We start from the raw sequence: 21,773 nt of genomic DNA on the forward strand, positions 1-21,773 counted from the left end.
TCTCAGTGTCTCCGTGACCTGAGAAACCAGGGAAGAGTGGTCTTGATTCGCCAATAGGTAATCGTCTAGATATACTAGCACGCGTATACCTCGGGATCTTAGGGTTTCCGCAACCCAGTTCGAGACAGTTGCAAACATACGAAGGGCCGAACATAGGCCAAATGGGAGGGCTGTGAGCTCTAGGATCTCTTGTTTGTATACTATGCGAAGGAACCTTCTGTGTGTGTTACCCAAATCAAGGTTGTTAATTAGGGAAAAAGGTTTTTCCATGAAATTATATTGGGGTCTTGAATTATTTGTTAAACAAGTTTTGTTATTCGATAAATTTTGCTTTGATTTGTCTATATATTGTGGTAATTTTTCTATATATTCAGATATGTAACTTACTTGTTGTATCAATGCGTCGACTCTGGGGTTGCTCTTATCGTGAGCACGTGCTAATTTTTTCGTACACCTTCTTCGCTTGCGAGGTGGGGGAGATGTGATACCTTCTTCATTCTCAGAGGAAGAAGAATTAGGGCGGGTATCGGTACCGGAATGCTCTGGTCTCTGCTCTTCCTCCGAAGCAGCAGATATGTTTGTAATGTCGTCCTCCGCGGATTCGTTCGAGTCATGATACCTTTCTTCAGTTGTTTTCATGTTGGATATAACTTGTTAATCTGTTAGATATTACGTCGAGCACTATTTTGTAAGATTCAGGTGAGCTGTGTGATTATTCAGAATGTTTTGTGAATTTTGTGATTATTACCGATGTGAAAATTGATAATTCGATGTTAACTCTATGAAATTCACAAATGCTATGAGGTAACAGATAAATGTCAGCGCGCGAAGTTTTAAGACCGCACGCACACTGGTGGTTGAATAAGGGTAAATCTACACTGTTTCTGGTAAGTGGCAACATTTATTACCGTATAAAGAAGGAAATTCACACACTGCTTCTTCATACAACGCTGTGTGTTTTAGGAAAGCACATAATAAAATAATAATTGAAATAGTAAGTCAAGGAATATTTCAACTTTTAAACGTTACAGTATTATCTATATTTTTTATACTTTTGTAAGTGTTGCTAATTTTATGTTTATTATGAATTTTAATAAAATTACGTTCCTCATTTAAAAATATTTTAGAAGGTTTTAATTAAAATTTACTTACTTCTTTCGTTAATTGATAGGTATTTGACGAACTAGACTTAGTTATGATTATGTCACTCCATTTGATTGTGTCATTTGTATAAAATATAAAATAACGAATAAAATATTATGATATACAAATATATGTGTGACATAACCGTGCATTTTGGCTAGAAATGATATATTTACTTTTTTGTATCATTATCAAAGATTTTTTAAATATTTGTCTCAATTATTTCTTTATATTATATTAAAATTATACGCTATACGTTGTCCATTGTCCAAATCAACCGTACCTCACTGGCACCGACTGAGAACCAAATCATTGAATCGACAATATTGTAATAGATCGTTTCTGAAGCGTTTTTAGTTAAAAATATTAAGACATTGAATCTATAATATCTTTTTCTGCTTTAAATTAAATTGATTGTATTTTCATTAATGAGTGTGGATAGAAAGACAATCATTTTGAATTGTTTTATTGAATCTATTTCATCAGTTCTATAAATAAAGAACATACGTATGACGTACAATGGTTTTTATTTTAGTACTAGTTGACCCTACAAACCTTGTCCTATACTAAAAACTATCGAAAGTATGAAGTTGAAGCACTCGTTACTTTTTACTGAAATTTTGCAAATGTCTTTTTTTTTATGTCACTAGGTCGGCAAACAAGCGTACGGCTCACCTGATGGTAAGCGATTACCGTAGCTTATAGACACCTGCAACACCAGAAGCATCGCAAGCGCGTTGCCGACTACAATTGATTCCTAACTGAGGTAGAGTAGAGCACTGAAGAAAATTTCCTGCTCAAAATATGGAGCAGCCCGACTGGGACCTCGACCTTAAAGAAGATCACAGCTAAACAATATTGCATTACAGCAGGGTTGTGTTCCTGTTGGTGAGTAAAGTGCCAGAGCTCCTGGCGGGAATAGGGGATAGGGTTAGCAACGCGTTTGCGATGCTTCTGGTGTTGCAGACATAAGCTACGGAATTCGCTTACCATCAGGTGAGCCGTACGCTTGTTTGCCGACTAAGCTATATAAAAAAAAAATCCAGTCGTTCTCAAGTGTAGCGCTTAGCAACACACTATTTAACGACTAATGTTTGGTTTTAAGTATGTAGAAAACAAGACTTACGTGTGAAAGTCTCAGTGCTAGTCAACAATAAAGTCTCCTTTAATTTATTTGAGAATATTTTCATTTACAGAGTCAGGTTTATTAAGAATTGTGGTAAACCATTAGCTAGGAATTCACCGTAAAGGTTTTATGTCCAATGAAGTACGCTCGGTCCAGCTAGTACCTAAATTTTACCTTTGGGGGTTATCCATTAATCATGCTTGAAAGTAGTAGATATGTGTATTTATTTATTTGAAGGCACAATTTCTAAACCAATCAAATAATGTCTGTTTGGACACATTTTTCACGATACCTAATTTTACAAAATTTAACCAGATTTATCTTATATAGCTATGCCCGCGACTTCGTCCGCATGGAGTTTGTTCTATTCGCAGAATTATAAAATAAATAAATTCCCAAAATAAAAGTAGCCTAAGTTACTCCTTACTGTATTAGCTATCTGCCAGTGAAAGTCTCGTCGAAATCGTTCGAGACGTTTCTGAGATTAGCCGGAACAAACAGACAGACAGAGAAAAATTGTAAAAGATTTTATTTTGGTATAAGTATCGTACATCCATATGCATTTAGTGAAAAGCGGTTATTTTAATAACCGAAACGACCTGACCAATTATTGTGAAATTTTGTGTGCATATCTATCGGATAGGTCTGAGAATCGGCTAACATCTATTTTTCATTCCCCTAAGCTATAAGGGGGGGAGAGGTTAAGGGGGTTAATAACATATATGGCAAAACAACGTTTGCGGGGTCAGCTAGTATATATATACTAGCTGACCCCGCATATATATATCTGGTATAGATGGTAACTGGTTACTGTAGCCTATAAATGCCTGCAACACCAGAAGCGCTTTGCCGACCTTACCACTGCTACTCAGGAATTCCGGCTACCTTACCACAGTACTTGATAACAGCATTATTTAGTTTTCTTCTTTAAGGTAGTAAGTACCTCAGTACTTCCCCAGACAGGCTCCTCCATATTTTGAGCAGGATATTTTCTGGTATACCCTACATCAATGGATATTTTAAAGAATTCTCCCTTTTACAGTTATTTTCAAGAATTTTGTATATTTATTACACTTTTTAAATTTTCAACACCTAAAATAATAGCGCTTAAAGTTGCCTTAACTATAAGTTCAACTATGGAACGTTAATGTAAAACTAATTCTAAACGTGACCTCAGGGTATGGACCAGTAAAGCGTGTAAGTCGAATTAAATTCCAGTCTGTTACTTTATACAATTTGTATGAAGTACTTGAATTCCTATTTTAAAATGAGCGAAATGAGCTATATACTTGTTTTATATATTTTAGTGCTACCTAGTTACTCCTAAGCCGAGTGTTCTTATAATATTTTAAATTTGATCTCGGCAACTATGAATAATTCCTAAGTTTTATGCTATTTTTTATTTAAAACTATAATGTATTTTGCTTTTTTAACCCTAAAACCCTACAGTTGTTTAGCATAGCTCATTTTACTACATGGGTTACTAGAAGGCCCCAAAACTAAAATGTGTTTAAAAAAAGTAGACGACGAGTTAATAAACCAAATGCTTTTATTTAAGTCAAATAGGAACTAGTCTTTGCAAATCATTCGAAAATTCAGCCTAAATAATGAATTTGAGTACTTTTCACAAACTTTGACCTGGTGGTCCAAACGAATTGGAATTTTACATTTATGGCATCTTGTCTTGCTCTCACGATCCTTCTGTCTTAGACAGAAGCTACATCGTTTCTGTTTGTGATGATCGATAGCTGCAATAGCTTCCCTTATATTCTATCTCAATTTTTACCACGCTTTTATTAGCTTGGGATGTATGTATGTATGTTTGTAATGGAATATTTGAGTATAATTTTCACCAATTTCCAGAAGTTGGATTAATTTGAAACTATGCACACGTATCAAGGACCGATGACAATGCAATAATTCAATAACATTTTCCCAATATCCTTATTAGGACCGCCAAGATTAATAAATTCTTTCGTGGATCCTCTGTAAGGAAGTAAGAGAGATAAAGCTAGCGCGCGATCTGCGCATACCTGCAGTTTCGGACTTACTCTTTCGCTCGGGCACTCGGCACAGAACAACGGAGGCAGATACTTTTTCAGGCTAGTTGCATTTTTACCTTGTTTATTATTATTTGTGGCGTAAGTTCGTGGCTTCGCTTCGCGCGGAATAGTTATTCTTTTATTGTTTATATTATATTAATAATGGAAATAAAGAAAATTTCTAAAATAAAAGTAGCCTAAGGTATTCCTTATTACATGAGCGGTCTGCCAGTGATGATAATTACTTCAAAATAAAATTATAATAAAATTTAAGTTATTAAGAGAATAATTCAATTCAGAGTAAAAAGCGTGGGGTGCTTGATATATTAAATGTAACAATTATTCTACTTGCAACTATCTATGTTCGGAGAGTTATAAATAGGTACATAGTAAAAACTAAAAAGTTATGAAAATGTAGTAAAATGCACCCCACGCTGTTGTTCGATCTTCTCCTACTGTAATATAAACTCTTTGTAATTAAAAATTATTTTCTACTATTTAGTTCGATTAACTATAAAAGCGTAGTTTTTTTAAGTTTTTTTAAACTATAATTTATTTCTTTTCTAGGGTTAATATAAAAAAATGCTATAAGGAAATTTAAATCGATGATATAACAATGTGGATTGAACCACTATTCCATAAATAATACACACTATTCCGTTGAGTGCCTCAACACGTAGGTTTATCCAATGTATCAGAGAATTTGCACGTTCTGCAAACATTTCCTTTTAGTTCTAAGTACCTACACGATATCTGAACCGCTTAATACTCGACGTGATGAGTTATACTTTCAGCTTATTGCTGAATGTTTAATTTTTAATTAGATATAATGTACAAAACTATCAACTGTGGCGTGAGGTGAGCCGCGAGGTCAATCGTAAGGTGTCAGCCTCAGCTGTACTATTGATAAACAATATTTGCTTATTTTACCCCGTACTTAACCCCAGTGACGAGAAAATGTCAGTCAACTATGTTATATGAAATACTAATAAGCATATAATAATTGTCAAAATTTAATTATTGTTCATGTTCGTAAGACCACCATCACGAAAGTCTTTGATTGTGTATACTAAGTAACTAAAAATTATACTAATTCGTTAAAGTTTTTACTTTGCTTTTTTAAATAATGATGGTAGCCTCTGTTATTGCGACTAAAATTTTTTTATAGATGAGTGTTAGATTACGCAATGACTTATATGATTATGATGATAATGACTTATCTATAATCTATAATCTATCTATAATAATATATATAAAAGCGAAAGGTCACTCACTCATCACGAAATCTCCGAAACTATAATACCTACAAACTTGCAATTTGGCAGGTAGGCTCCTTATAGGATGTAGACATCCGCTAAGAACGGATTTTACGAAATTCGACCCCTAAAGGGGTAAAACGGGGGTTGCAAGTTTGTATGAAAGTCCTATGTTTTTGAAGTAAAAGACTTGAAATTTAAAATGCATGCCTTATAGATGATGAGAAGGTGTCCAAATAATGTATCTTTAGAAAGCAACGCCCTTTTGGGGTTAAATCGGGGGATGGTAAATTGACTCATTCATCACGAAATCTCCGGAAATATAACAGCTACAAACTTGAAATTTAGCAGGTAGGTTCCTTATAGGGCGTAAACATCCGCTAAGAACGGATTTTACGAAATTCGACCCCTAAGGGGGTAAAACGGGGTTTGGAAGTTTGTATGAAAGTCCTATGTTTTTGAAATAAGAGACTTGAGATTTAAAATGTATGCCTTATAGATGATGAGAAGGTGTCCAAATAATGTATCTTTAGAAATCAATACCCTTTTTGGGTTAAAACGGGGGATGGTAGGGTGACTCACTCATCACGAAATCTCCGAAACTATAACACCTAAAAACTTGAAATTTGGCAGGATAGCTGCTTATAAGGCGTAAACATCCGCTAAGAACGGATTTAACAAAATTCGACCCCTAAGGGGGTAAAACGGGGATCGGAAGTTTGTATGAGTCTTATGTTTTTGAAGTAAGAGACTTGAAATTTAAAATATATGCTCTATATATGGTGAGGAGGTGTCCAAATAATGCATCGTAATCTATATATATATATATATATAAAAGAGAAAGGTCGCTAACTCACTCATCACGAGAACTCAAAAACCGCTGGATGGTCTATCCATCCAGGTTGGACAAAGATAAAATTTGGCAGGGAGGTAGATTATAGTTAGCAGGCGTCCGCTAAGAACAGATTTTACGATATTCCACCGCTTAGGGGGTTTAATTGGGGAAACATATACAGCCTGAAAATAAAACTAAAAATGTGGTGTATAGAGAGGTTTTATAAAAATAACTATTAAATTATACTAAATTGTGCCTTTTAAAAAATTACTCAGTTTGATAAGCGTTTCAAGTGACTAAAATAAAAAAAATATTTGCGTTAAACATCTTAATAGTAATGCATATCTTCATAACCACGCGGACTTAGTCGTGGGCAACAGTTAGTCCCCAAAAGTGTATGTGATCGATTCGCTCAAAATCTACTGAACAGATTTTCATACGGTTTTACCATTGGAGAGAGGGCTCCACCATTGGCAAGAGGATGGTTTACGAAACGGCTAAGCCGATTTTGATGAGAGTTTCACTGGAAGTTTTGCGGGAAAACTTTGTGACACACTAATTTCAACGCGGGCGAAGCCGCGGGCACAGCTAGTATGATATAAAACCAAAGCATGTAAATTCAAAGTATGTAAAATAAAATAGTTTATGTAGTTTTTTTAGTTTACGTAGCTACTTCTAAACTTGTTAAAATCAAAGGGTTTTATTGAGTTAAAAGAAAACCTTTTAAATTAAAATAAAAGATAGAAAAATATTATTAAAATAATAAGACGTTTCTTTAAATTACAAAGAATATTTATAACTTAGGTATTAACGCCAAAAGCTTCAAAATATCCAGTAGAATATTCGCGATGTTTCGCGACGTATTAATTAAAATCTTACAAGCGACTAGCGTAGGACCACCTTGGTAGTGTACTGTCGATCAAATTACTTTAATAAACATAGCTCATGTATTTAATTTTCATCAACATGTCTGCATTATTCGTAGAGGTAAAAAAGGTTATCTATGGACTGGCAATCTAGAAAAGAATAAGATTTTTTTTATATCTACTTAAGTGGTTTTTCTTCATTTAGATACGTACTTATTTCATTTTTTTACACGGCATGATTAAATAAATTTAATAGATAAAGTGAATCGTAAAATATCAGTTGCATCTTTAGTTATGACGATGACCGTTCTGGTGTGGTATCAGTTGCATCTTTAGTTATGACGATGACCGTTCTGGTGTGGTACTGCATGTAGCTTGAAAGTTTTACCAATCTATAAAATAATTAATATGTATAATGATAACTATCATGTTTTAATCCCCAATAATGTAACTTTTAAAGAAATAACAATGTAAAAATTCTGTTCATTCAATGAAAGGACCTATTGTAAGACATGTATTGTCTAGGGAATTTAACAAGGTTTAATCCAGCGCTGTTCATCAAGATTATGTACTCATCTTGGAGAATAATTAATAGCTGTCGGCTGCAGGCGTTGAATAAGGTTTTATTAAAACTTACTTATGAAAGTAAAACATATTAACATAAGAGATATAAACACAATATAAAGTTTTAACCGACCTCAATAATAGGAGGAGATTCTCAACTCGATTGTATTTTTTTAATGTGTGTTACTTCATAATCCTTTTATGGGGTGTCTCGAGTTTGATGATTATTTGCTTTTATCCGTAAGCTGGCGTTGGTCAAGTGCCATTTCAATTTTAGCGAGGTCTGAAGTAGTTTTTGAGTTTTTACTAATAATGTGTATTTTGCTATAGGTACTTGTCGATCTAACTTGAAATCGGGGTTCTTTTTTATTTGGGAGTAAACTAAATTATATTTTCCTACTAATTGTGACCGCGACTTCGTCCGCATGGAACTTAATAAAAAAGTTATTTTTCAGTTCGCAGAGTTAATGGGAACGAAGTTCCTTACGGCAGGCCTGACATTTGGCTGGGCGACCAAATTGAAAAAAATGTGAGACTAAAACCGTAAGAAAAATATATAACGGAAGTGACGTAATATCAGTCACACAACTGTATAATATGACGTAATATAAATAAATAAGGACACATATTTTTTTATTTCACTTAATAGTTTGAATTATTATTATTATTTTCTTTGATTTATTTTATTTTACGGTATTTGTTATTTTTTAAAATACTAAATTTCCTAAATACCTTTATGTACTTAATTAAAAACCAATCAACAAAATTTAAAAAAAAATCAAGAACTAGAAAATATATATAAAATTCAACTTTTTTTTTCAAATTGTGTTGCTTTTATACTATCCGAAGGAACTTCGTTCCTACCGGTGTCCCATGACACCACATAATATTAAAATAAATAAATTTGAACATTTTTGAATATCATATCAAAAATGTTTAGAATTCCTAATGTGTGGGTAACACAAAAATAAAATCGTACATATTAAAAATAGCATGGTGTCGTCTCTTGTCAAAGATTTTCATTGTAATATGAAACTTTAAATAGTTATGGGTTTCTGTAAAGAACTTACTATAGACGGCGCCACGGTTCGCTTAAACCGAATATAAAAATCATCATATCAAAAATTTCGATCTAGCGAGTACATCGTTCCATAGCTTAATTGGCTAGAGCGCCGACACGGTCAGTCGGAGATGCGGGTTCGATCCTCGCTGGAGCGGTCAATTTTTGATATGATATTCAAAAATGTTTAGAATTCCTAATGTGTGGGTAACACAAAAATAAAATCGTACATATTATAAATAAATTTCTAAGTAAAAGTAGCCTAAGTTACTCCTTATTATATCAGCTGCCAGTGAAAGTTTCGTCAATGCCGGTCCAGCCGTTTCAGAGATTAGCCGGAACAAACAGACAGACAGACAGACAAAAATAATAAAAAATGTTATTTTGGTATAGTTATGTACCGTATACATACCTACATATGAATTTAGTAAAAAGCGGTTATTTTATTTTTACAAACAGACACTCCAATTTTATTTATTTGTATAGATTTTAAATAAATATTTTAATTCATAAGTACAATATTAGAATAATATTTTAAATTTTCTAAAATTAGACTAACCAAAGTACAAAAACTTTATTTAGGTTTATTTATTATGAACATATTTTTAATTCCAGTCAATATTTCAATCATATTAAAATCGTCATATTAAAAAAAATCTGGTTCGTGAACTACGTGGGCTAGGCTCAACTTGAAAATCTTCTCATGTAGAGTAAAACATTTAAAAGTAATTTATGAAATAGAAAAACTTTTGAATATGTTTTACCTAACTTTTTCATATTTATTAAGTGCTACAATTATGTGATAAATGATACTTGTACAGTCACTTTACACCTATAACTTGTCTCTGTGTAAACTATAGAAATTTGATCCGCGCAATGTTCACCCTCTTGTAGATTTAAATTATTTTTTTTTTGTGTTCACTTTACTTAGATTATAACTCATAGCAGCTTAAGATCATCAGCGTATAAAAGAGCAGAGGTATTTTTAAAGCATCGGCTTATGTCATTCAAAAACAGATTGAACAGGATATTCCCTAAGTGTGACCCCTGGGGCACACCAGATGTTATTATAAATTTATCTGATTCAAACCCATTAGCTATAACATAGAAATAACGATTTGTTAAATAAGATCTGAACCAGTCTAACATCGAGCCTGAGAAACCGTACAATGATAACTTCTTTAACAATGCGCAATGTAGAACCTCGTCGAATGCATTACAGAAGTCATTGTATACAACGTCCACTTGAGTATTTTTATCCAAAGCTTCAACCAACGCATTCTCAAAAAAATCAAATTAGTGACCGTTCATCTTGCTTCAAAAATGTCATGTTGATCTTCTGAGAAGACTTTTCTGCAATAGGATCGTATGTTAGGGCACATCAGTGACTCAAATACCTTTGCATATATACACAACATATATATTAGCCTATAGTTTGTGACATAGTTTGGATCTCCATTTTTGGGTACAGGAACAACCTTAGCTATCTTCCATCGCGAAGGAAATACTCCAGTTCTGATCGATTGATTATAGATGTATAATAGTGGGTCTGCTAAGACGTCAACGCAAGTTTCAATCAAGGTTGGCGGTACATTGCCTGATCCTGGACCTTTACACTCATTAAGATTCTCCAGTTTTTTTGTAAACTTGGTTTCGAGTGAATCTTAAAGTGGAGTAGTTATCATGGTGCATGCCATCTGTTCGTATGTCATCAAGCTCGCTTGCATTTAGCATATACATAATGGCATTTAAATCTCAAACCACGAAAAACAGTATCAATTGAACGAGTGATACTCACGAATTTTTAACACACATATCAGTTTATACAAAAAATATTTCCGTAACTATAGCAAGTAGAAGAACATGAGTTGAAATTAAAATAGAACCACATGATAATCACCACCTTTCAATATAAAAAAGAATCAACAAAATCGGTACACCCGGTAAAAAGTTTTGTTATTTATTTAATAGTACCTTGTAGCAGTTCATTATTGTGAAACGTGTCGTTAATACCTATACTTAATAATTACACCAACGATATTCCTCCAACCAAAAAAGATAATGTTAAAATTATAACCATCCTTTAGTATAAAACAATAAATATACCTATGTTTAACAACCATTTTAGGAGTAAAAAGTTATATTTGATAAAAGAAAATTATACGACTAATGTGGCAAACCAAAGCGTACGATTATAAAGTTTTTTAGATAAATTTACTTATTGAGTTAGTGATCTTCATCGTTAAAAATTAGTTTAACATTATACTATCAAGTAACAAGCACGTGCTACACGTGCCAATCAGTAAACCAGTCAAGAAAGGTAACGTGAGAAGTGCGCTCACTTCAAGGATGCTCTCGTGGCGCCGAGGTGACCCAATAACTGAAAAGTTAACGTGACCCTGGAGCAAGTTATTATTTCTGCTATTATATCTATGTACACATTTAAACTGTAAAAAAGATAGTAGTACTATATGCAGATTTGCTTTCGTTTTTTTTTGTGAAAAATAAAAATATAGAAAAATAAAAGTGCACTGATATAAAATGTTTAAAAATTACGAAACGAAATATCAATTTTGAATACTTTTAACATTATCCTTTCTATACATTCTTAATTAGATTATTTCCTCACACGGCTGAACAAGAGCGTCTTCCTCTAATAAAAGTGTTAATTGCAAAGCTTTTTTACCGTGTATTATCATGAAAATGTAGCAATTAATTAAACCACTTTGTTTTCTCGTTTATAATAAAAAGAAACTAATCATTTAAATTACTAAAATTATTTTACTCATACATGTGTTACATCCTTACATCACCTTCATTTAAATTGTTAGTCTTTGACAAGTTTACTATTAAAATATGCTATGAAAACATTTTAAATGCTAAATATTTCAAACAGAAAAGTGATCAGTAAAAGTTTCAAATCGAGTATATCTGTTATAAATGATATAATATCTTCTAATGAAGTTTTAATAAGGACTTAAAAGTGAAATCCTTCTTTTCTACCGTGAAGGCTCTACATATTAATCTATGAAGCTCGGGCGGGCGGGCGTGTCGGCACAGTGCGCAGGGAACAGCCGTGGGCGGCGCACGAGGTAAGAGAAATTGCATTACTACGAAAACAGTAGCACTATTATATTATACAATACTACTTAACTACAACACTGTTGTACGTACTTATTCACTACAATATTAAAATTTTCTTTTCATTTTCGATGTGTATATAATCTGTGTATTGAATCATTTATCTTTTTTTTTATCATGTCAATGTTTCCTCAATTTGTTGATTCTCAATTTACCGTATTATTAAATCCTAAAAAAATAAAATTGCTTGAATGCGATATATTAAATTATTTATGAGTTACAACTTATGTTGTCTGATTCGTTTACAACGTTCAACTAAATAACATTGTAGACGCGTTTTGTTGTAGAGATAGTATTAAATAAGTTTATAATAAAGAATTGTTTTTTTATCTAATAAAACTTAGACTGTAATTTTACATTTGCTATAATTATTGTGTCAATCAAAATTTTTTACTTATTATGTCGAGACGCTTAAAATTATTTGTTTAAGATAAAAATACTACTTTTAGGTTTTAATTTAAATTTATATTATCTTCATTTTTAAAGTTTAATATAGATAATTTTAATTTTCCGATTGATGAAATTATTTTATGTTAATATTAATTTAATCCTTTGTTATCTGTGTTACACGATTTTATTCTGTAATAGTGTTTGGTACCGTCTTTAAAAAAAATAAAAAATTAAGGTTTTTATTTTTTTTCTTTAAGAACCATAATAAAATTAAAATGTGGAAAATGTCACATAATGTACTTTATTACTTATCTAATAAAATTATGGTAAATACATTTTTTTAAGATTTAGCTAGAATAGTAAAATTGTGAAATATGACAGTGATGCAAGAATATAAATACTTTTATTTTAATTCAGGCACCAAAGAAAAAAAATATCATTAGTTAGCGCCTGACTTTTGGCATATTATTGTTTCAAAAATTAGTCTAGTTTATACTGAAAGAAATATATACTTTATAATTATTTTTTTTCTCAAGGGAAAAAAATATATTATATTGTTTTTTTTTCAGTAAAATCAACTTTTCGAGACTTTAATAGATTCTTAAATTACATTATGTCATTCTTTTTTCTCTTATAAATTCTATTAGAAAAAAAATATATATATATAAATAATTATGTTGAAAATTTATCAAGTCACTGTCGTGTTAACCTTACTCGTCAAAAACATTCTTGCTAATGGCATCCCCCGCCCTATCGGCGCCGGCCTCGGGATGTTCTAAACAAAGCTTTATGTATTATTTATTATATATTATATGAAGGACGCCTGTATTTTAATACAGGCGTCCTGTAAATTGTATTTTAATTTATATGTGTTTTAACACATATAAATTAAAATACAATTTACAGTAATAAGTAAAGTAGTATGTAAATTTGGTTTTAATTTTTATGAAAAAAATAAAATATCTGTAATAATTGCGATTGTACCAAACAAAAGATTTATTTAAATAATATTTTTTAATAATTTGTTATAATTAGCAGTAGAAGAATTAATTTTGAGAACTTCTAAAATCTAAAGCTACATATATAATTATATATATGTGTACTTTAAAAATAAAATTATCTAATAGTAGGTAGCCCGTGCCCACTTCGTGGATCGCGACTGGAAAAGTATCTTAAGCTTACAGAAAATTATTTATAATGTAGTCTATTTTCTTTGTATACTTAATTTAATACAGAAGTTTTCAGTTTACAATATGAATCTAGTATATATACTCGCAGGGCACATTATTGACTTGGTATGAGAAACTTTGTTGTTGTATTGTTATTGTTGTGAAAGTTCAACAACTACCTTTCGCAAAATAACATAACAATACGCCTTAGTGAACATCAAAACGGAAATAGTACTTAGCAAATTGATTTTAATAAATTATCATAGGGTACAAAGGGCGGCCTTATCGCTGAAAAGCGGTCTCTTCCAGGCAGCCTAGAGGCAGAGGAGGGAGTCTTGTGTTGTACAAATTTTGATATAACATTTAAGAGTGTAAATATACTTACATAAACACATATCTACACAAATAAATGAAATTAGAGTGTCTCTTTGTTATATTGAAATAATCGCTTTTTACTAAATGCATATGGATGTATACACGATACGTATACCAAAATAACATTTTTTACAATTTTTGCCTGTCTGCCTGTTTGTTCCGGCTAATCTCTGAAACGGCTGGACCGGTTTTGACGGGACTTTCACTGGTAGATAGCTGATGTAATAAGGAGTGACTTACTACGTATACTACGGCTACTTTTATTCTAGACATTTATTTATTTTATAACTCTGGGAACTGAACAATGACTTTTTTGTTAAATTCCACGCGGACGCATATGCATTTAGTAAAAAACGGTTACTAACCGACTTCCAAAAAAGGAGGAGGTTCTCAATTCGACTGTATTTTTTATATATATGTTATTTCAGAACTGTTAACTGGGTGGACCGATTTCGACATTTTTTTTTAAATCGAAAGGTAGTGCATGTCATGTGGTCCCAATTAAATGTATTTGAAATCTAACAACCACTTTTCGAGTTATGTCTAATAATGCGTTTTTACTTGATTATTTTTTCGTCAACCTACGTTGTATTATTATACAGCATAACTTTTTACTAGGTGTACCGATTTGATGATTTTTAATTTAATAGAAAGCTGATGTTTATCATGTGGAAACATTACTTTTGAGTAATCTTTGATAACGCGTATTTACTTGACTATTTTTTCGTCGGTTTTTTTTTGCGTTTGCGAGCAAATACAATTATTTCAATATTACAAACAGACACTCCAATTTTATTTATTTGTATAGATAAATTTATAGCAAAATCAGTTCAATTTCGAATTGAACTACATATTTAATATCGTAAAACTTATTACTTAAAAAAAGGTCGCTACTTACTAACCTTATATTTACTGCTTTTTTTCTCTCTTACGCTTCTGTACTCAGCAATAACAAAATTTTTATCACCATGGTTTAACTGGTCGGGAATCTCTTTAAAAGATAAGTTCACCCTTCCTATCTTCTTTTGTATTTATGCTTAAAAGTGCTAAAAAAATATTAGTTATGTACATTTTATTTAAATATCGCACAGTTAAATGAAGTACATCCATATTGGTAGGAGTATGTCACAAAACAAGATTAATTCAATCAAGATTTAAATCATAACTTTATTTCCTGTATTTCGCGTGAGCTCTGTAATTTTCCATCCGTAAAGTTAACGCTTACGGTTACGTCCCCTTGAGTCGTTTTATTGTTTAACAGGCTGTAAACCTTTCTCAATAAACGGACTACTGAACGCATCAATCGTTTGGAAAAATCTATTTATTCTCATCTGATACGAGCGTGTTCGAAGAGTAGTACCGTTCCTATATGTATAATTATAAAAGTATGTTAACGTTACGTAGACGTTATGTGTAATTTATTTCATACTATATTATTTTGTTTTTACATTTATAACATTGTATATGCATGTATTTATTGAAATAATACATATATAATAATAATATACAATTGAAATAAAAGTATATAAATAGTGAAATGGGAATGGCAGAAAGTTTTTTGTGTTAAAAATATTTTAAATAGTTCCGGAAAACAATTACATCGGTTCTAACATAGTGGCGCGGATATCCATATAAAGTAGATAGGCTATGCTATGCTTTTCCACCACGCCTCGGATGGCACGTAAAGCATTATATTCTGGTTGTTGTCAAAATAGACACCTTATAGGTGACAATTAAGATTCAAATCTTCCTCTGTAAAAACGTTTACAGTTTTTTAGTTCACTTCACATTAACATATTTTACTAACTATCGCTTCAGCCTGTAATGTCCCACTACTGGGCATAGGGCTCTTTCTCCATGTAGGAGAAGGATCATAGCTTAATCCACCACGCTGCTCCAATGCGGGTTGGCGGATATATTCCCTACTATAAGTAACTATCGCTATCAGGTGTACGTGATAACAACCGGGACCGACGGCTTAACGTGCTCTCCGAGGCACGGTCGGGTGATCCAAAAGAACTGCACAAACACCCAGACCACGGCAAACACCTGTATGGCCAATACAAATGTTTGTTATGTGCGGGAATCGAACGTAGAAAGTAGAGTCACTATAAACTAGGCAAACGTGCTAGTCTAAATCGACACTTTAACAAAAAAAAATGTTCTCCGAAGTTCAACTAGTCAGCTAGAATATAATTAATATTGAATAGCAAACTGTTGACATTATCATTAGCCGATGTAACATCACGATATACATCAACAAGCATAGACAATGTAGGTGCCATTAGGATCGAAGCTCGCTATCAATCTACGTCTAATATTTATACAAGTAAGTCGGCCCCGTTCGAACAACCTTGACCCGACCCAGCTTTATTAAAGCTCCCGCCGTGCTTTCACGATAATGTTCTTCTAAATTGAAATTCCTCATCGTTCGATGGAATTTATCTCTTATTTATTGTTCAGTATTTATCGAGCCCATAAGTTAAGGAATAAAAAGCGATTTGTTCACGCTAGCTTGGTATTTTGTTAGGTAATAAAATGTGATGATTAAGTGAACATGTAGTTATAAGTTTATATGTTTTGATTTTGTATTTCATACTTTATATGGTTATGTATAAAGTAAAAGTATTACAGTACAGTCATGTATAAAGTAAAAGTAAAACAGTTGTTTGTAAATTAGTCTCCTTTTGTAGGGTTAGCCTCCTATATGGTCTCCTAGAGTGTGGCCGCTGAATCCACAGCTTCTTGCAGTCACAACAACAAGTAGTGAAAATTGAGCTTGGACGAGCACAGTACACTAAATTAAAACCAAATAGAATATATTTGTGTATTTAATTTTATTTTACATTACTCTTAATTGAACACAAAATTAAACAAGTTTCTCCTAGAGTGAGATTTTTCTCGCACTCGCCCGGCACAAACGTTTATGTGCAAGGCTCCTCTGATTCAATTTCTTTTGTTTTATAAAATATTGTGACGTGTTGGCGTATCCGTCAAAACACTGGCTGCAGCAAGTGGGCGAATAGTAGGATTATCAAGCGAAGAAACTACATCGTAAATGCCATAATCTGCGTTTTAATGATTTCCAGAAATTTTTCTTCTCAATCGTTCGATGAGTCGTTGTCTTTTCATCTTGATCGAATTGCGCGACAGTGCTGTCAACTTCAGGACGCCGCGCCGAACTTCCCTTTTCGTCCGTATTAATGACTGTCTCATATATATAGACACATATCTGTTCTAGTCATGGTGCTGTACACAACGATTACACCGGAGATGAGCGAGGCAGTGCTTCGGCACTTGCGGGACAGCTTCTTCGCTGATGAGCCCCTAAACAAGGCTGTCGAACTCTGTAAGCGAGGACAGCCACACGCAGCGCTGGAGAGGCTGTGTGCTGCTACAATGGCTGATGGCTTGTCTATTGCTGCTCTTGACAGAGACACGGTAAATACTGTCTAAATTTTGTAAAATATTTTTGTTCCTTTTAGAATCATGATTAATAAATAAATAGATAGTTAATCATAAATAATATACACATAAGAAACTGATCATATAAAATTAATTGATAAAAATATTAATTTAAAAATTATCAATCGAATTAACTGACCCGACAGATGTCGTCTTGTTTAAACAGAAATAAAGGTGTGTGTGCAATTCACACACGGCAGAAGTGCAACTTCTAAAAATTAGCCTACGAGAGATTTTTCTTTAATAAAAAAATAAATAAACACTATGCAATGTATTCTTTCTCATTCTCTCGCTGATTTAATCCTTTACATTTATGCGTTTATTTCTTAATCGCGATAATTAAACCAAATAGGTATTCTCGTATTAGAGAAAAAAACATACTATTACTACACGCTACGCTATTGGCGTTTAAGTACTAGTATAGTCATGTACAATTTTCAGGTATTAGGCGTGGCCTTGAATGGAATATTGTGACCCGGGGACATCGAACAGTCCATCGAGAAGATCCACCAGTCATCTGATGAGAAATTCAATAAGGTACAATTGTGTGCTATATTTATTTGTGAATTTAGTGATTTTCTTTTTATCATAAAACTCCTTGTGTACGTGTGTGGGTTGTGTACTCGTGAAACTTGAAATCGGCATTTTGTCTAATCAATTTTTAACAGCTTTACTATGTGGTCTACTAATTGTTTTATAAAAGTTATTTGAACTTTTTTACAGGTTAATTAGTGAATGTATATAAATATACTAGCTGTGCCCGCGGCTTCGCCTGCGTTGAAATCAATGTGTCACAAAGTTTTCCCGGCAAACTTCCAGTGAAACTCTCATCAAAATCGGCTTAGCCGTTCCGTAAACCTTCCTCTTGAAGCACTCCCTCCATTGGTGGAATCGATCACATACACTTTTGGGGACTTCGTTTTATAATACACTAACTGTTGCCCGCGTGTTTATGAAGACATGCATTACTATTAAGATGTTTAACGCAAATTATTTTTTTATTTCAGTCACTTGAAATGCTTATCACACTGAGTAACTTTTTAAAAGGCACAATTTAGTATAATTTAATAGTTATTATTATAAAACCCCTCTATACACCACATTCTTAGTTTTATTTTAAGGATTGAGATTGAGTATTTGAGTAGGGGGTGAGAGTTTTAACCCCAAAGGGGAGTTTATTTCTAAAGATACATTATTTGGACACCTTTTCACCATCTATAGAGCATACATCTTAAATTTCAAGTCTCTTACTTCAAAAACATAGGACTTTCATACAAACTTCCAACCCCCGTTTTACCCCCTTAGGGGTCGAGTTTCGTAAAATCTGTTCTTAGCAGATATCTATGTCCTATAAGGAGCCTACCAAATTTCAAGTTTGTGAGTGTTATAGTTTCGGAGATTTCGTGATGAGTGACCTTTCGCTTTTATACAATGTATAGATAGATAGATTATAGATATAGATAGATAATATAGATTCAGTACTTATTTATTAGTAGATTTACTACTGTCGTATTAAAATTTTAAAGAGTGTTTATTCAGATTTTTACATTCTTAGTACATAAAATATACGAGACTTTTACAAAAAAAAAAAAAAAACAAAAACAAAAATACATGAAATAATTTTGTAAATATTTATTTCTTTAAATAATTACAGATCTTTAGCATTCTATACACGGTGAGTCGTGACCTGGACCTATTTAACACGTTTCAAGTGGATCGCATCCTGGAATGCCGAATTATATCTGTCTCCCAGCAAGCGCGTGGTCAAGGACTGGCGAAAGAATTAATGAAAAGGAGCATAGAAAAGGCTTTGGAACATGGATTTAAGGTGTGTAATTTGATATTAAAATTAATATCAAATTATATTAAAAGGTGATCAATTATTATTTATTGACACTGTAATACTCGAGTTTACTGAATAGATTTATATAAACTCTTTATTTAATACCAAGAATGAGCAACAACACAAAAAACAAGAGGTAAGTCCAAAAGGCAGCATTATATCTAATAAGCAATCTCTTTAAGGCCACCTTTTGGCAGAGGAAATGATACATAGACTGTTTGCTCATAAATGAACGTATATATACAAATACGCTTCAGCTTGAAATTACACGCTCACTGCTGAGCATAGGCTCTTTCCCCATGTAGGAAAAGGATTAGAGCTTAATACACCACACTGCTCCAATGTGGGTTGGTGGATATATTCCCTACTATGAGTAACGATCGCTATCAGGTTTACATGATAACAATCAGGGCTGCCGGACAACCAAGGACTGCTCAAACACCCACCCATCGGTATGAACAATACAAATGTTTGTTATGTTCGGGGATCAAACCCGCAACCGCCAGCGCAACAGCCACAAACCAGTGTTGTGACCGTTGCGCCAACGCCTCGTCAATATATATATATATATATATATATATATATATATATATATATATGTAATTAGTTAATTATTATGATTAGTGAAGACAGTAGAGAATATGTGCCTGGATAGATAAGGTAAGGATTAAAATTGAAGGAAATAGTGTTTTACAGACTTTTGAAAACTGCAAGTGATTCAGCGTGTCTAATGGGTAAGGGTAGGGAGTTCTTAAGCTGAGTAGCTTGAGCAGTTAATGATTTAACATGCAGGAATAGCAGGAATTTTAAGGAATAGAATCCCGTAGTCCACGCTATCAAACGCCTTTCAAAACTCACAAAATACACTAATAGCATTTTGTGACCTCTCCCAAGCATCATATACTTGAGAAGTGCCACCAGAATCTGTCGTAGAGTGACGTCTAGTAGAGGCATATTGTTCACTGTAGAAAATACCGTTAACCTTAAAATTGAAATGAAGTTGGTTTAGTCTAATTTTTTTTCAAATATTTTGCTTAATGGGGTAGCATATTGATATGAGTATATATTTACTGGGATCACTTCGATTTCGACTACCTAGAATTTTTTTAAGAAGTTGAAAAGTAAATTCTTTTTATTTACCGTAATTTCTCACTATCTACACTTCTTACTTTCACTTTACTTTCACTATCTACACTATTTCAATAATTGCTTATAGAGGTTTTGGCTAAATCTAAAATTAAAAAAAAATCCTTATCATTCTAAAATATCAATTTTTAGCTTCGAGTCAGGGTGAGGCAAATGCCCATGTATATAAATAAAAACATAGACTGTAGACTATTGTAAACAGTAAATACGTAAAACACTAATTACAGTTGTTCAAAGTGGACGCAACAGGCGCGTACTCTCAACGCATCTGCAGCAGCCTCGGGCTCCGCGTCCTGCAGAAGGTCCGCTACGCGGAGCACCGGGACAGTAGCGGTATACCCATCTTCAAAGTGCCACCCCCGCATGACTCGCTCTGTGTCATGGCTCTGGAACTACCTTAATTTTTTTAAAGTATGTTTTCTTGTATAATAAGATATTAATTTGTAACAATATGTATTTTATCATAATAAACAATATTTATTACACGTAATATCAAAATAAAAATATATTTAATCTAATTTTCAATTTATTTTAAAGTATATAACCGGTTGTGGATTTTTGTTCAAAAACTATTATAATCAATGATAATCAAGAGTTCCACAATAGCGTAACTCTGCCATGCACTAAATTAAAATTATTTATTTTTAAGTCATATACACTTATTGTCTTAAATACAAAATGTATCAATTGTGAGCTTTTGTCAAAGATTTAAAAACTTAAAACATCTGATGTCATAAGGATCGATGACCCATTGCTCGGACAGTCCGCATGTCTTTGGTACCTATTTCAAATTATTTTATGCCTAGTTTGAACTAAAATTTATGTTTTAATTGGTGTGTGATAAAAAGAGGCTAGTTAACAAATGTAGGCCAAAACCAGATAAGGGGTGATTGGAAAATAGTAGTCTGTAAGGCGTTATACTCGCTGGTGCAGATTGACTTCTGTGGTGATTTCTGTGTTCTATCTACTACTACTTATTCCACTGTACTACAGATCCTATTGAGGGTACCTGCTAAATATTTTTTATAAAAATAGTTTAGTATGTTACTGATATAAAAATATTCTGAACACAGATATGTTTATTTTACAATAATTCTAAAAAGTAATAATGTTCATACCGTATTATTAAGGCGGAACGTCTACAAAATATCTGTTGTAAAGTCGTAATACAAAATTGTATGTAGTCTATATTTTACCACCTACATATTTATACGTATTTCTATGTACCTATTTAAATATAAAAAACTTAGATGTTTCATTATTGAAGGAATGGTATTTAACACTTTAATTGTAGCCGGTAGAATTTTGAAATTATTGGTAGTTTTTCGTAGGAAAAAATAAATCGACTTTGA

General features: G+C 32.6%; 1 pseudogene; it reads left to right on the forward strand.

Annotated features, from left to right (window-relative positions):
- The first annotated feature begins 17,210 nt into the window (after nt 1–17,210).
- On the forward strand, nt 17,211–20,822 carry LOC123660948 (annotated as a pseudogene).
- Nucleotides 20,823–21,773: the final 951 nt, after the last annotated feature.

This window comes from Melitaea cinxia, chromosome 16 (assembly GCF_905220565.1).
Source record: "Melitaea cinxia chromosome 16, ilMelCinx1.1, whole genome shotgun sequence".
Taxonomy (NCBI): domain Eukaryota; kingdom Metazoa; phylum Arthropoda; class Insecta; order Lepidoptera; family Nymphalidae; genus Melitaea; species Melitaea cinxia.